The sequence below is a fragment of the Antechinus flavipes genome, chromosome 2, assembly GCF_016432865.1.
Source record: "Antechinus flavipes isolate AdamAnt ecotype Samford, QLD, Australia chromosome 2, AdamAnt_v2, whole genome shotgun sequence".
NCBI lineage: Eukaryota > Metazoa > Chordata > Mammalia > Dasyuromorphia > Dasyuridae > Antechinus > Antechinus flavipes.
In genome coordinates this window covers 121,191,242-121,206,085 of record NC_067399.1, presented here as the reverse complement: position 1 = coordinate 121,206,085, position 14,844 = coordinate 121,191,242, and positions in this window count along the sequence as shown.

The following is a 14,844-nucleotide window of genomic DNA, read 5'->3' as shown; positions in this document are numbered from 1 at the left end:
ACTGGCTCAATTCCCCAATCCTTCATGCCTTAGACATTACCCTTCATAAGTTACTTGGGTCTAAACAAAGCCAACACCACATACAAATTCATTTTTAAAAATGGTGACCCTTACACATTTCTGAAGAACCATCAAATATCCATCATCACTGAGCTAATGCAAACTTCTTCATTTTTAAAAAAAGTCAGCTAGCTCTTTAGGTATAAAAAATCAGAAGAACAATTTAAAGTTAAGTAGCACTGAAGCATTCACAAAGACCTGTTAGCATTACCTGCCTGTGAGTCAGTCAACAGGCATTTTTAAAGTCCTTATTATGTGACAAACACAGTGCTAAGCATTAGAGATATGAAGAAAGGCACAAAGAGCCCCTAAGTAGGGGAGATAGCCTGCAAATATCTATTTACATATAGCACATAAACAGGATAAATAGGAGGAAATCTCAGAGGGATTAAATGTTCACTACTCAACAAGAAAAGATTTCAATCCAGCTGAGGTACATGTTTACAGAATAAAAATGGCATGGGTTAGGGCTCATTCAGGGGCCCATGTTTGTAGTGGTGCTTGGGAGCCCTACTGGGATGTCATTGAACCAGTGATGCTGAACAGAGCCAGGAGTATAACTATAGGAAAGATGCTGGGCTAGAAGAAAACACAGTTCTGATCCTATAATTCCTCTAAAATCTTGACTGAGAAGGGAGAGCTACCTTAGAGAACATCTAGTCTAGTGCCCTCACTTTACAAATAAGGAAACTATGAGAGGGGAAATGACTTGTAGAAAGTCATACAAGCTCTATATGTAACAATCTGGTTTTGGATTCAAATAAATGAGTTTCCACAACTCATTTGTGCCTCATATAGCAAGGATCAAACAATAGCTTAGGGACAGTAGCTTTGGAATCAGAAGAATGGGTTTCAATCCTGCTGCAAATACTTCCTAAGGAACTCTGAACAAATTATTTAACCACACAAACCTCAGTTTCCTGATATATAAAATGAGGGAGTTGGATGTGATAACTTTTAAGATTCTGAATTTCAATCTTAAATCTAAAATCTTTTGAACTCCCTAAGCTTATGTAGAAAGTCCATTGGCTATAATTAAGGCAAGGGACAAAAGGAATTGCATAACTGAATTAATTTTTCTTCCTTCTCCCTCTCTGTTTGTCTTTGTCTCTGTTTCTCACTGTCTCTGTGTTTCTCTCCGTCTTGGTCTCTTTCTCTAATCACGTTTCCAATTCTTCTCCCTAGTTCCCAACTCTGCAGGCCTTTTTGATGTCTGTTCATAGTATTCTAGAGGGTATCTGTCCCTTAAGATAACTCACTATATCCTTAGTACTTATAGATATTGATTCAAATGAGATTCTCTTAGTACTTATAGATATTGATTCAAATGAGATTCTCTTTTGAAAGTCTCTTCAGTAGCCTTAGGCCACAATCCTGTCATTCCTCTTTTTAAAAAAAGGCTAGTCAGTTATAGGTTCCCAATAGGAGGGGCTCAGAATAGACACACTCCTGGGACCCCGGACTAGCCCTGCTTGCAGTGGTGCTAACATTTTAACATAAAGCTTTTTGACAGCACACTAACCAGGCCTTAATTATCCTGCTCTGCATCAAAACAAGCATCCAACTCTCTTCAACAAACAGAGACATGTCAACACACACTTCAACAAGCTGAATGGCAGGCATAAGCCTAAGGCCTCCACAGGGCAGATGCGTGAGGGGCTCCACTGCTAAGTGGAACAAGAGAAGAGAGAGAGACAAACAGAGAGAAACAGAGACACACAGAGAGAGAGACAGGGTGATAGAGAAGCAAAGACCGAGACAAAGATAGACAGATCCAGAGAGACAGACAAACACAGAGACATAAAGATGGAAAAAGGAAAATAAAGAGAGTGATTGACAGCTAGAGACAGAGGAACCACAGAGAGAAATAGAGATAGAGAAACAAAATCCTAAAATAGAGAGACAAAGACAGAGAGACATGCAGTGAGAAACAGAGCCAGACACAAAGATAGAGATAGGCAGAGATGGAGATGGAGAGAAAGAGATATATAGCGAGACAGGCAGAAATGGACACAGATATATTCAGAAACACAGAGAAAGAAATACTAACAGAAGTAGAAAGGAAGGTACACTGATATCCCAGACTGCAGAAATCAGTTTTTGAGTTGACAAGAAATCAAATGCAAACTGATCTTGTGAGGTTCATTTATTCTTTATGATTTGCTGGCTCAGTGTTAGAGCAAGGCATTGTGGTGAAGGAGTGAGAGAAGAGCCTGAAACTTAAGTGATCTGAATTCATCAAATACTTTTTAAGACCAGCTCTGTGCCAGATGCTGGGGATGCTCAGGCCCTTCTCTCCAGGGGTGTCAAGGTTATTTCAGCCTTAATCACATCATCTGTAAGGATGATAACATGAACATTCTTTATCCCCAAGGTTTTTGTGAGCAAAATGCTATATAGGCTTTCAAATGGCTATAGAAATGTAAACCTAATTTTCATTATTATTCTTAGATTAAAATTTGGGTCACTTTCTGTAATATGTAGCTCCAAATTCATTTAACAAATTTCAGCTAATTTTAAAAGGATATAATAAAGGTAGATGGCTATATATACATGTACATAGAGTTATCCCTTCCACATGATGATTTTCCCCATCATGGTTTTGATATATTGTAGTATGGCAAAAGAAATTACTGTAAATGGAAATTTTGGGTGAATTTTGCAGAAACATCAGATGACACAAAAGACCAATGACTACAGAGAAAAAATTTAGAAACTCAGAAATACTTAACACAAATTTAATAATAAATGCAAACACCCATAAACAAAAAAAAAAAAAATAAGACTTCTCTGTTGTGAAGGGAAGCCAAAAAATTTTACATCGATTTTCCAGATCATGGGAACACTGTGTCCCTCACTCCTGCCATGTGGAAGGGATAATTAACATAAATATAAGCATACACACACACACACACACACACACACACACACACACACACCCTCTTCTATAAATGAGAATGATAATGGAACGAAGATAATTTACCCTTCATCCAGGTCCCATCTCATCTAGATTATTGCAATAGCATCCCTGCTTGAAGCCCTTTTCCCCTCCTTTTCCTACTCTTAGAATAGAGCTTCATAGAGCTGCCAAAGGACAATTCCCATACATAGGACTGACCATGTCACTTCTTTCCTCAAAAATTATAGTGGCTTTCAATTACCTCTAGAATCAATTTGTTTGCCATTTAGAGTCCTCCACAAACTAATTCCAACCTACCTTTCCAAGGTTTCTATGCATTTTTCTGCTTCACACACATAGTCTAGTCAAATTGTTAGTCATCCATAATGCTCTATCTCTTGTCACCATGGCTATATATATATAGAGTCCAGTGTGTTTCTCAAAGTTTTGCTCAAGAGCTGCTACCTACATGAAGCCTTTCATGACTTCTCTAGCTACTGATGCCTTTTCCCATGCTTTTTTTCCCCTCCAAATTATATTTGTTAATGTATATTTTGGTTTTATCAATATTTCCTATTTCTTACATCATCATAACCCATGTATTCCCCCCTCCCAAAAAAACCACATAAAAGCAGTATTTTAGAGGAGGAAAATAATGTGTCAGGACAATCAAGCAATATATTGAAAAGGTCCTTGAACATGTGCAGTATATAACACTTCCTATCTCCATGAAGGGATAGGTTAGAGGTGTCCTTTCATATCTCTTCATTTGAATCCTGCTTGATCTTTATAATTCTGTTAAATTTATATATTCATACGAAGTTTTCTTTGCTTTACTCACTTTCCTCTGCACCAGTTCATATAGATCCTCTTATACTTCTTCACATTCATCATATCCATTCTTTCTTACAGGACAAGAATATTCCATTACATTCATAAGCTGTTTAGCCATTCTCCAATTAGTAGGTCTCTACTTTGTTTTCAGTTTTTAACCATCACAAAAAATGAGACTATAAATATTTTGGACTTTTATGAGATTATTTTCTTCTTTTCAATAGATTCCTTGGAATTATAAGCCCAGGAATGTAATTTCTGATTCAAAGGGTAAGCATATTTTAATCACTTTTTCATAATTCTAAGTTGCTTTACAAAATGACTGTACCATTACAAAGCTTCATCAACAATGTATCAGTGTGCCTCTATTTTTGCATCTCCTTCTATTGTCACTTTTTGTTATTTTTGCCAATTTATAGTGTGTGAGGCAAAACTGGGATTGTTTTGTTATACATTTCTCTTGTTATTGGGACTTTGGAGCAATTTTGAGTACACTTTGTTCTTTTGACCACATCTATCCTGGAATGACTATTAGTTTTATATACATTTATTAATTGCATATATATATATATACATATATATATGTATATATATATATATATGATAATAAACCCTTTTTCAGAGAAATTTGATACAAAGATTTTTTTCCCCCTTTCCACTACATCCCTTCTTCTCTTAGGTATATTAAATTTGTGCAGGAGCATTTCAGTTCAGTTATCTGTTTTATTACTTGTAAGTGCTCTTTTCTTTTGTTTGGCTAAGAATACAAAGCCACTCATAGTATGAAAGACATGTGATTGGTTTTAAAGTTACATATATATTTAGAATGTATTATGGAGTATGGTGTAAGATGATGGTATAAGCCTAATTTCTGACAGATTGCTTTAGAGTTTTCCAAGGATTTTTTTTTTTTTTTACAAAAAGTGAAGTTTTTTCTAGGTTATTTATATTTTTTTATTTTATGAAACAGTAGCTTGTCACTTGAATCTCCCTTATTTAGTCTATCCCATTGTTCTGTCTATTTTTGTCTGTATGTCAAATACAATGGTTTTAATGACTGTTGATTTATAATATAATTTGAAGTCGGGAGGTGCAATTTCCCCTTCATCCTTACTTTTTTCCTCATTATTTCTCTTAATATTGTAGATTTTTTAAGATCTCTATTAGGTGTGGGGAAGTACAGTTAGGAATAGTAATTGTAAAAAACAATTTTGAATTAAGTTTCTCTGATAAGTTCTCATTTCTCAAACAAAGAGGGAACTGAGTTAAATTTATTAAAAAATAAGAGCCATGCCTCAATTGATAAATGATGAAAAGATGGGATCTGTGCCCAAAGGACTATAAATTCATGTATATGGACTATGGCAACTAGTAAATATGAACACCAAAAGAGATAAAAAAGGAAAATGACCTATATGCCCAAAAAAATATTTGTAGCAACTTTTCTTGGCAAAGGCATTAAAAGTATAAATTACTTTTAGAAGTTCTGTCATTTTTATTTTATTGTCATGGCCTACCTACAAACTCTGACTATTCCTCCAGCTATTTAAATTGTTCTTTATTTCTGTGAGAACTTTGTAATTCAACCCATATAGTCTTTAACGTGTATTAATAGATTGATTCACAGAAATTTTATTTACTAAGTAATTATTTGGAATGTGATTTCCTCTTCTATTATTGTTTCCCATGTTTTCTTATTATTATATAGAAATGCTGTTGATTTTTGAGAGTTTATTTTATAGCCCGAAAATTTATTAAAGCTACTACTTGTTTCAATAGTATCTTTGCTGATTTCCTAGTATTTTTCAAATAAACTATCATATCATCAGCAAATAGGGATTGTTTTATCTCTTCTTTTCCTATCTTTCTACCCTTAATTTCTTTTTCTTGCTTTCTTGTTTTTTGGTAGCATTTCTAAAGCTATATCAAACAATAGTAAGAGATGTGGCATCCTTGCTTTACTCCTGTATTTATTGGAAAAGATTCTAGTGTATCTCCATGGCATATGATATTTTCTTTGGATTTACATAAATGCTTTTTATGATGTTAGAAAAGGTCCCTGTATGTTAATATATTTTGTTAGCACAAAGGAATGTTATACTTTGTCAAAGACCTTTCCCACATTTTTTGAGATGATTATGTGGTTTTGCATATTCTGGGGTTTTAATATGATTAATCACATTGATTGTTTTCCTAATGTCAAACCATACTTGCCATCCCTGATTAAAAAAAAAAAAGAATCCTGCTTGGTCATAATGAATAATTTCTTGGATAAATTTCTGGGGTCTGTTTGACAGGGTTTTGTTTAACATTTTTAAGTCAATGTTAATGATATTGGTTTATAATTTTCTTTCTGTGTTTTATCTTTCCCTGGTTTACTCATTAGGATCATAAGTGCTTTCTCAGTTTTTCAGAACAATTCCTAAAGTATGATTACAAGTGTTCTTTAAGATTTTGATAAAACTGTCCTTTTATTCCATCTTCCCCTTTGGAAGACTGTTTATAGCTAGACTCTTTTCCCTTTTCTGGAATGGGTCATTTAAATTCCTCATTAGGTCTTCTGATAATTTGGGCATTTTATATTTTTGAAGATTTTTTTTTGCGTTCTTTTTTGTGTAAATTCTATTATATGTCCTGATTATTCTTTTTAATTTGTCTTGATTTACTGTGATTTCACTTGCTCATTTGATATTTTATTGATTCAATTTTTTGCTTTCTTTCATGGAATCAGATTAGCTAAAGTTTTTGAATTTTGTTGGTCTTCTCAAATAGCCAGCTTTTTGTATTATTTATCATTCCCAAGTTTTTGATTTATTTATTTGCTCTAATTTTTGTTATATCCTTTTTTGCTCATCTTAAATTTGTTTATTTCTTGACTTTCACATTTTAAAAAATACATATACAGTTTGTTAGTCCTCTCTTTTTTTATTTTTTTCTTTATGCTTGTAAGGATATGATTTTGCTTCTGAGGACTGCTTTAACTGCATCCTAGAAATTTTGATTGGTCTTCGGGAACAAAGGGCAAACAACAAGAAAAATTTTGGTATAGTACATCATTTTAATTTTTAAAATTGTAGTTATTGTTTCTATGGCTTTTTTTTACTAATTTATTATGTAGAATTTTATTATTAATTCTCCATCCATCTTATGTCTTTTGTCTGTGGACCCTTAAATCATCACTATTTTTATTGTATTATGGTCTATAATCATAGTTAATTATATGATTAGTTTTGGAAGTTTTCCATATACTACTATTTATATCTTTATATATTTGTTTGTAATATGACTATGATGTAATATATGGAAAATTTTTGTAAAACTTCTATGTGGTGCTGAAAAATATGTATATCCATTTGCTGTACCATTTATACAAAGCCATAAGTCTTTTAACTCTGATTTTTCCGGAAATTTTTTCAGTTACATATTTTTCCTTTTATTTATCTGTTAGACTTAACCAAAACAGAGAGAGTAACATTGAAACTCCTGTTACTATTGTGTTCCTGTCTATATCTTCTTGTAAAATATTTCCTTTATAAATTTCCATGCTAGGGCATGAGGATTTCCTTTTTTAAATGTATAACTTCATTACCCAAAATAACTTGTCTGATTCCTTTCAGCATAATATAGCCTATTTATCCCTTTTTATTTAGTTCATTCAATGCATAGTGAATTTTTTTCTCTTTCCTTCAATTTTATTTTTGTGTATATTTTTGTTTTATTTCTTGGGAGGAATTTATGGCCAAAAAAGAATTAGAGAACATTATGAAATGTAAAAGGGATAATTTTGATTATATTAAGTTAAAACTTTTTGTATAAACAAAACCAATGCAGTCAAGATTAGAAGGAAAGAAGAAAGTTAAGAAAAACTTTTTATTACACCTTTGATAAAAGCCTCATTGCTGAAATATAAAGACCTTTGACTCAAATTTATAAGAATATAAGCCATTCCCCAATTGATAAACTATCAAAGGATATGAACAATTTTCAGACAAAGAAATTAAAGCCATTTTCAGTCATATAAAAATGCTTTAAATCACTATTGATCAGAGAAACACTAATTAGGGCAACTCTGAGGTACCTTCATACCTCTCAGGTTGACTAAGAAAACAGAAAAAGATAATTATAAATGTTGGAGAGGATGTGGTAAAACTGGGACACTAACACGTTGTTGTTGGAGTTATGAATCCAATCATTCTGGAGAGCAATTTGGAATTATGCCCAAAGGGCTGTCAAACTGTACACACCCTGTGACCCAGCAGTGTCTCTACTGGTTCTATATCTTAAAGATATCATAAAAAAGGGAAAAGGACCCATATATGCAAAATATTTGTAGCAGCCCTTTTTTGTAGTGGCAAAGAACTAGAAAGTGCATGTCCATCAATTGGGTATTGGCTGAATGTTATGGTATATGAATGTAATGGAATATTATTGTTCTATAAGAAATGAAGAGCAGGTTCATTTCAGAAAAGTCCAGAAAGACTATATTCCTCACATATTCAAGGCTTCCAAGGTACCCATTCTAGGCTTTCTCCTCTATGTAGATTCTGGCACTTCCTTATAGAGCTTGTTTTGTGGATTCCCCCTTTCCATTATGCCTTACTCTGAGAACAATGCCAATTATTAGAGATATCAGAGAGAGAAAACATTGAACCATAGTAAAGCTCTCCCCCACCACATCCCTAATTAAAAAACCAACCACTGAGCTATTTCTCTTATTGATTACCATTTTATCATAAGTAGCCTCAAAAATCTTCTCTGTATCCATCATATCCCAGTTTAAATGTGAATGGATAAAATAATCCAATGAAATGAATATGAGTGACCTTTTAGATAAGAAAACAAAACTACAATCTGTTTTTTACATTAAAAAATTATAATAGGTGAAACATATGAAATCATATCTTAGTTTCCCTATGTTTTAATTACCTTCAGGGGTTTCAACCCCTTCCTTCCTGATATAGGATAAGTTGACTTTTCAAGCACCATCCAATTTAATGTTCCTATCTCTCTTCACAAATCCTTTCTTTTCACCCTAGGAACATTTGTCAATGGAATCTTCTTTTTCCCAAAAGTAAAACCTTTTATTCTGCTCACTTTTAAATTCTTTTCTCCTATTCCTCTACAGACTCTTTTTTTTCCCTCCTGAGACCCCAAGAGTCACCTTTCTTTCATAGATAGTCTTTGATTTGACCCTAGTACATTACATAGTTCTTTCTATTCCATGTACTTTTTCATGTTGTAATGCAGTTTTCCACAAAATTAATTGTTAATGAAATAATACAATATAACAAATACCCTAAGACCACCTAGTCACTGTTACCTCCACCAAATTTTCATTTTCATTTCTGTCTCCTTGTATACATTTAAAAAGACATTTTTTATTGATCATTTTATTGTCACTCTGTTGTTGCTTCCATCCCTGGTTGCTTCATTTATTAATTTTTGCCTTTCTATTTGAGGTGTTTGAGGGTGAATAATCTCTTAAATTATGGTTTCTTTCTAAAGCTGTCTCCAATTTTTCTTTATTATTGAAAGTCTATCTTTTATTGTGTATGGTTAAGTTCCTGTTTTCAGGATATGTCACTCTGGGCTGTATCCTGAGCTTCATTGTTCTTTGGGACACAATATTGCATTTCTTCATATATTTTCTGCTGGATACAGAATAGTCTTGCATAATCTGAATTTCCTTTCCTTTCCTTTGAATTTGAAAATCTTATTTTCTTAATTCATAGAATTTGTTGTTTCTGAAATGAATTGTTAAATTAATAACTACATTAAGTTTGAAGCTTTGAGATTTTTTTCTGGAGGTGATCTGTGAATTCTTTTAATTGGCCCTTTATTTTACATGGTTAGAAGTTGTGGTCAATTTTATTGTTTTTCTTTCACTATGGTATTAAGGTTTTTATCCTATCATGTTCTTCAGGGAGACATGATCCTTCTAATCATCCTGTCTTCAAGATCAGTAAGTTTTGCTTTTATGGTGAGAATATATATTTAAAAAATCATTTCTCTTCTTTTAAATGGTCTTTCACTCCTGTATATTTGTATTCTCAATTTTAGTGCTCTTTTGTTTCTTTGGTGGATTTACCATAGAAGATTCAAGCTTTTCTATTCTGCCCATTATTTTTGTTGTGCAGTTCATAAATTCTGCTCTCATCATTCTCATTTCTCTTCTGAAACATTCAGAATGCTATAATTCCATGTTCCCTGAACTTTCCACAGGATTTTCTGTCTCATTAAGTACTGGATTATTTACCTTTTTTTTTTTAAAACAGTATTTATTTATAGATGCGACAGGATCATATTTCCTTCTGTTATTACTATTTTTTCCCTGTTGATTTATCGGCTTAAGATCAAGTTATTTGAGTTTTCTTCTTGTGCTCTTTGATGATTTCAGTCTTCTTCCATCCCCAATTTTCCCTGTTCACTTTCTGATTCTGTCACCTCTGATGCTGATTTCCCTGGGGGCTATATTTCAAAGAGTATGAGTTTCCTTCTACCCTGGAAAATTCCCATTTGACTTTTGGGTCATCAGAATTGGCCCCAGCTTGATTCAATGCTTTTTCTTTCAGGCATAGTGGAGTACTGCACTTCTCCTTTTCCCCAAATACAATATACATATATAATATTTTTGAAATCTTGTTGATCTGTTTCTCAGTTTTCTGCCCCATCTCAGGCATCTCAGAACTTTTCAGCACCGATAGTACAAATTGTGGTTCCCAGAAAGTTTTGTTCCAGAAGGGTTATAGTCATATGTCTGTCACTGAGAGAAAATTTCTACAGCACAAATCTGGAATTTCCAAAGCACTGGAAAGAAGGAGGAGGAGTGACCGAGGTGTAGTTGTTTTGTTTTTTGAGCATAATTTCTGTTTCATAGCATTTTGAGAGGTTATAGGGATCAAAGAGAATGCCTAGTTCTCCATCTTGTTGCTTATACAACTCAGGAGATGTATTCTTAACCAAACATTGAGTAGAGGAAATTATAAAAGATAAAATAGATAAGTTTATATAAAATTGAATAGCTTCTTCACAGACAAGATTTATGCACCCAGGATAAGAAGGATAGAGCTCATGTTGGAAAAAAGTCTATGTATCAAGTCTCTCTGATAAGATATTCAAGATATTAAACAATTCACAGATATGTATATGTTCATATACATATGCACATGTATATACTTAAACATATATACATATATTTAAACATTTTTATGACTACATAATTATATGACCAAAGTCATTCTTTAGTCGATCAATGGTCAAAGGATGCAAGCAAGTAGTTTTCAAAATAATAAACAATTAACAACTACATCAAAGGATATCACAAATAATTAAAAATAAGAAAAATATAAATAAAACTATCCTGAAGTTTCACCTCATATCCTGAAAATTGACAGAGAAAAAAAAGATGAGAATAATCAACATGTATTTGTGGAAAGACAGGAATGCTAGTTCATTGGTGGTAGATGTGAGTCAGTACCACTATTTTGGAAAACAATTTGGAATTATACAAATAAAATTATTAAAATGTTCATGCCTTTTGCCCCAGGGATGCCTTTGCCAGGCATGTTTATACTCCAGAATTGCCAGATTTATATTCCAAGGAGGCTCTTGTTAAGGAGAAAGTACCCATAAACACAAAAATATTTGTAGCAGAACTTTTGTGGTAGCAAAGAATTGGAAACAAAGTAGCTGCTGGTCAATTGGTAAATGATTACATAAACTATGGTATATGAATGTAATATAATATTGTGCTGTAAGAAATGATAAATGTGATACAGAGAAGCATAAGAAGATCTACATAAACTGATGCAAAGTGAAGTAAGCAAAGCCAAGAAAACAATATATTCAATAATTGCAACATTGGAGATAGAAAAAAATCTTTAAAAATATAAAAAGTGAATGTTGCAAAATGATAAAGAACAAGTATGTCTTGAAAGAAGAGATGTAAGAAGACACTCCCATTCCATATCTTTGAAGAAATGGGAAGCCCAAAGGTTAAGCACATAACTTCAGACTTTTTTGATTTATTGGTCAGATATTGCTGATTTCACTCTCTTTTTAATCTTTAATAAAATTGCTATTTACTATATGGAAACTTTAGGAAAGGGAGTTAGAAATTGGGGAGAATTATAGAGACATAAAAAAGCAAAATATGTGAACAAAACATTTTAAAATGAGAAAAAAACTAAATATAGGGATTTATATTTTATTACAGAGGCAAAAATTGGTTGAATTGGAGAGTCAGGTTGTCAGGTTTTTACTTAAGGCAAATTATTCTGGCAGCAGTGTGTTACATAAACTTGAATGATGAAGGATTAGAATCAGAGGTCAAAAAAAAATCAGAGAGGCTGTTGCAACAACATAGAGAAGACATGATGATGGCCTAAATTGAGGTGGTAAACGTGAGTGGAATGAAGAGCTTGAATGAAAGAACTGCTATGGAAGCAAAAATGATAAAGTTTACCAAACAATTGAATATTTGGAGTGAGTAGAATGATTTGTGAAGGAAAAAGATGAGGTTAATAATCTGTGAGACTGGAAGGATAGTGGTACCTTTGATAGAAGATGTAGGAGGGGAAAGCTTTTTTTTTTTTTTTTTTTTTTTTTTTGTGGGAGGAAGATAATGAGTTAAGTTTGGGACACATTGAAATTGAGATGTCTCTGGAACATCCAATTTGAACTGCCCAAGAAGAAATTGGTAATGGGGGACTGAAGCTGTGGGAAGAAGGCAGGCACTAATAGTGGGAGACATAGCCAAAGTGAGTTGGCACTTTAGAGAAATTGACATATAGGGTAGAATAGTCAGTTAACAGCAAAGAAAGGAATATCTAAAATGATGCTGAACTTAATCATCGGAAGATGATTGTGTGTATATATGTATTTATTCTTAACTAATGATTAATTTTAACAATTTAATTTATTAATTTTAATTAATATGTCATCACCACTTCCTTATAGAAGCCTCCTTTGAAACAAAATATTTCTTAACATTGTTAGAAAAGTGACTAAATTATTCATGTATACTGCCTCATCAATACTATCACTGATCATTTCCTTCAAAGAGGACAAAGACCAGAATATTTATAGCAGCACTCTTTTGTAGTAGGTGTATACTGTCAGATATGGTCAATATGTCAGTTTGTTTTACTTAACTCTTTCTCCTAATAAGCCCTATGTGTGAATTAATATATGTATTGCTTGTCAAAGCCTTAGCTACCTTCCTGGAGAGGACCGAACTATTCACCAACCTGCTCTTGTGCTCATTAGAGGTGTGTGACAGCCCCATTAAACTGTAAGGCAGAAGCATCAGACAAAGAAGTAAGCCAGGGCACTCTGCCATTAAATTCAGATAAGTTAAGCTCTTTAGCACCAGGGACTGCTAAGGGTTTATTCCATGCTCTCAAAGAGATAAGCTGCCATTCACGCCTCACAAGACACTCAGATCTGGAAAGCAGCTCTGAGGAAAAGCTATAAGTTGGGAAAAAATGACTGTTACTAGGAACAAAAATTTTCCTTTCCAAGCTAGTGGCTTATAGAGTCTGGGTTATAGAGAAGATGATTGTTGTTATTTTTGAACTTTAAAGATTAGATTTATTTGGAGAAAACAAAACAAAACAAAAAACCTGGAGTAGAAACCTCACCAAATCCCACAGCTCAAAGGATCTTAAAATAGCAGATTCTACTTCACAATATAATGGGATCATTTTTATTATCCTAATGTTGGGAGAGAAGACAAACACTTGATTTATAGAGTAATCAATTATATCATAACATGTTTATATATTGTTGATTACTGAATATTTGAATCCATGTATTGATAAATAATAATAATAACAATGATAATAATAATTTGCATCTACATAGTACCTGAAAGCTTTCTAAGAGCTTTACCTCATTTGAGCTTCCTAACATTCCTGGGAGGCAGGTGCTATTATTATCCCCATTTTACTGCTGAGGACCTTGAGATTCAGCAGGAGTAAGTTATTTGTCCAGGGTCAAATACCTATTTAAGTATTTGAGATGGTATTTAAATAAAGAACTTCCTAATGCCAGGTGTGACAATTTAGCCATAATGCTACACTGTTTCTCAAAATAACTAGGGCATGTATGGTGAATGAAAGATGAATGTCTTGATCTTCCAAGGATATAGTTTTATTAAATAATGCATGCAATTGCTTTAGAGTAGGACCAGACCTCCTAAGCTTAAGACTGATTCCTAAAAGAGAAGGAAACAAATTACTATTCATCAAAAATAATTAATATAAGATCAATTAATTAAAAGGAAAAATACAATATTAGGCAATCTTATTTCTAATTAGATGAAAGATTAGAGACTTTCCAAGTTGAGAGGGAGAAGGAACAAGCACAATTTTTTGAATTGGAAAAGAGTATCTGTAAACAGCCAAAAGGATATGGAAATAATACTTAATCACATGGGGACCAGTTTTCAAAGAAGATATATGGATTACTTGAGATGTATAATTGTGAGAAAACTCTTTGAGAAAACATCTTCAGCCTCACCTGGGTCCTTAGTTAAAGGTCTCTAAGCAGCAGGTCCAGATTCCCAGTCACTAAGGATTAGCTTCAAATAATGCAATAAAACTTTTCCCCAATTCTCACAATTGAATAAAGTTTTCTCACAATACAGAAATTGAACTAAACGCATTATTAAAAGGAAAGGAAACTGATTTTTTCTAAAATTATGTCATAAGATAGAGTCAGCGTGGTCTACTCAATTCCTATTACTACCTGCAGTTCTAATCTCTTCAATTCCCTTAAATGTTAGGGTGGGATTCTGCTGTGTTAACTGATAACAAAGATAGTCTTCAGAGTAGCTGGATAAACTTGTTAGTTAAACCAATAATCAACTAACAGATCACTTTTTAATTATAAAAGCAACTTTAGTTCTGTTATGCTTTTATTATTTCTATATCTCTGATTGCCTTCCCCATAATAAACTTATGAAATATGAAGTGATATCCCATGGTCATTAGTGACAATGATGCTACTTCACCTCTTGGTGCCTCAGTTGTAAAATGGGACTAATGTTA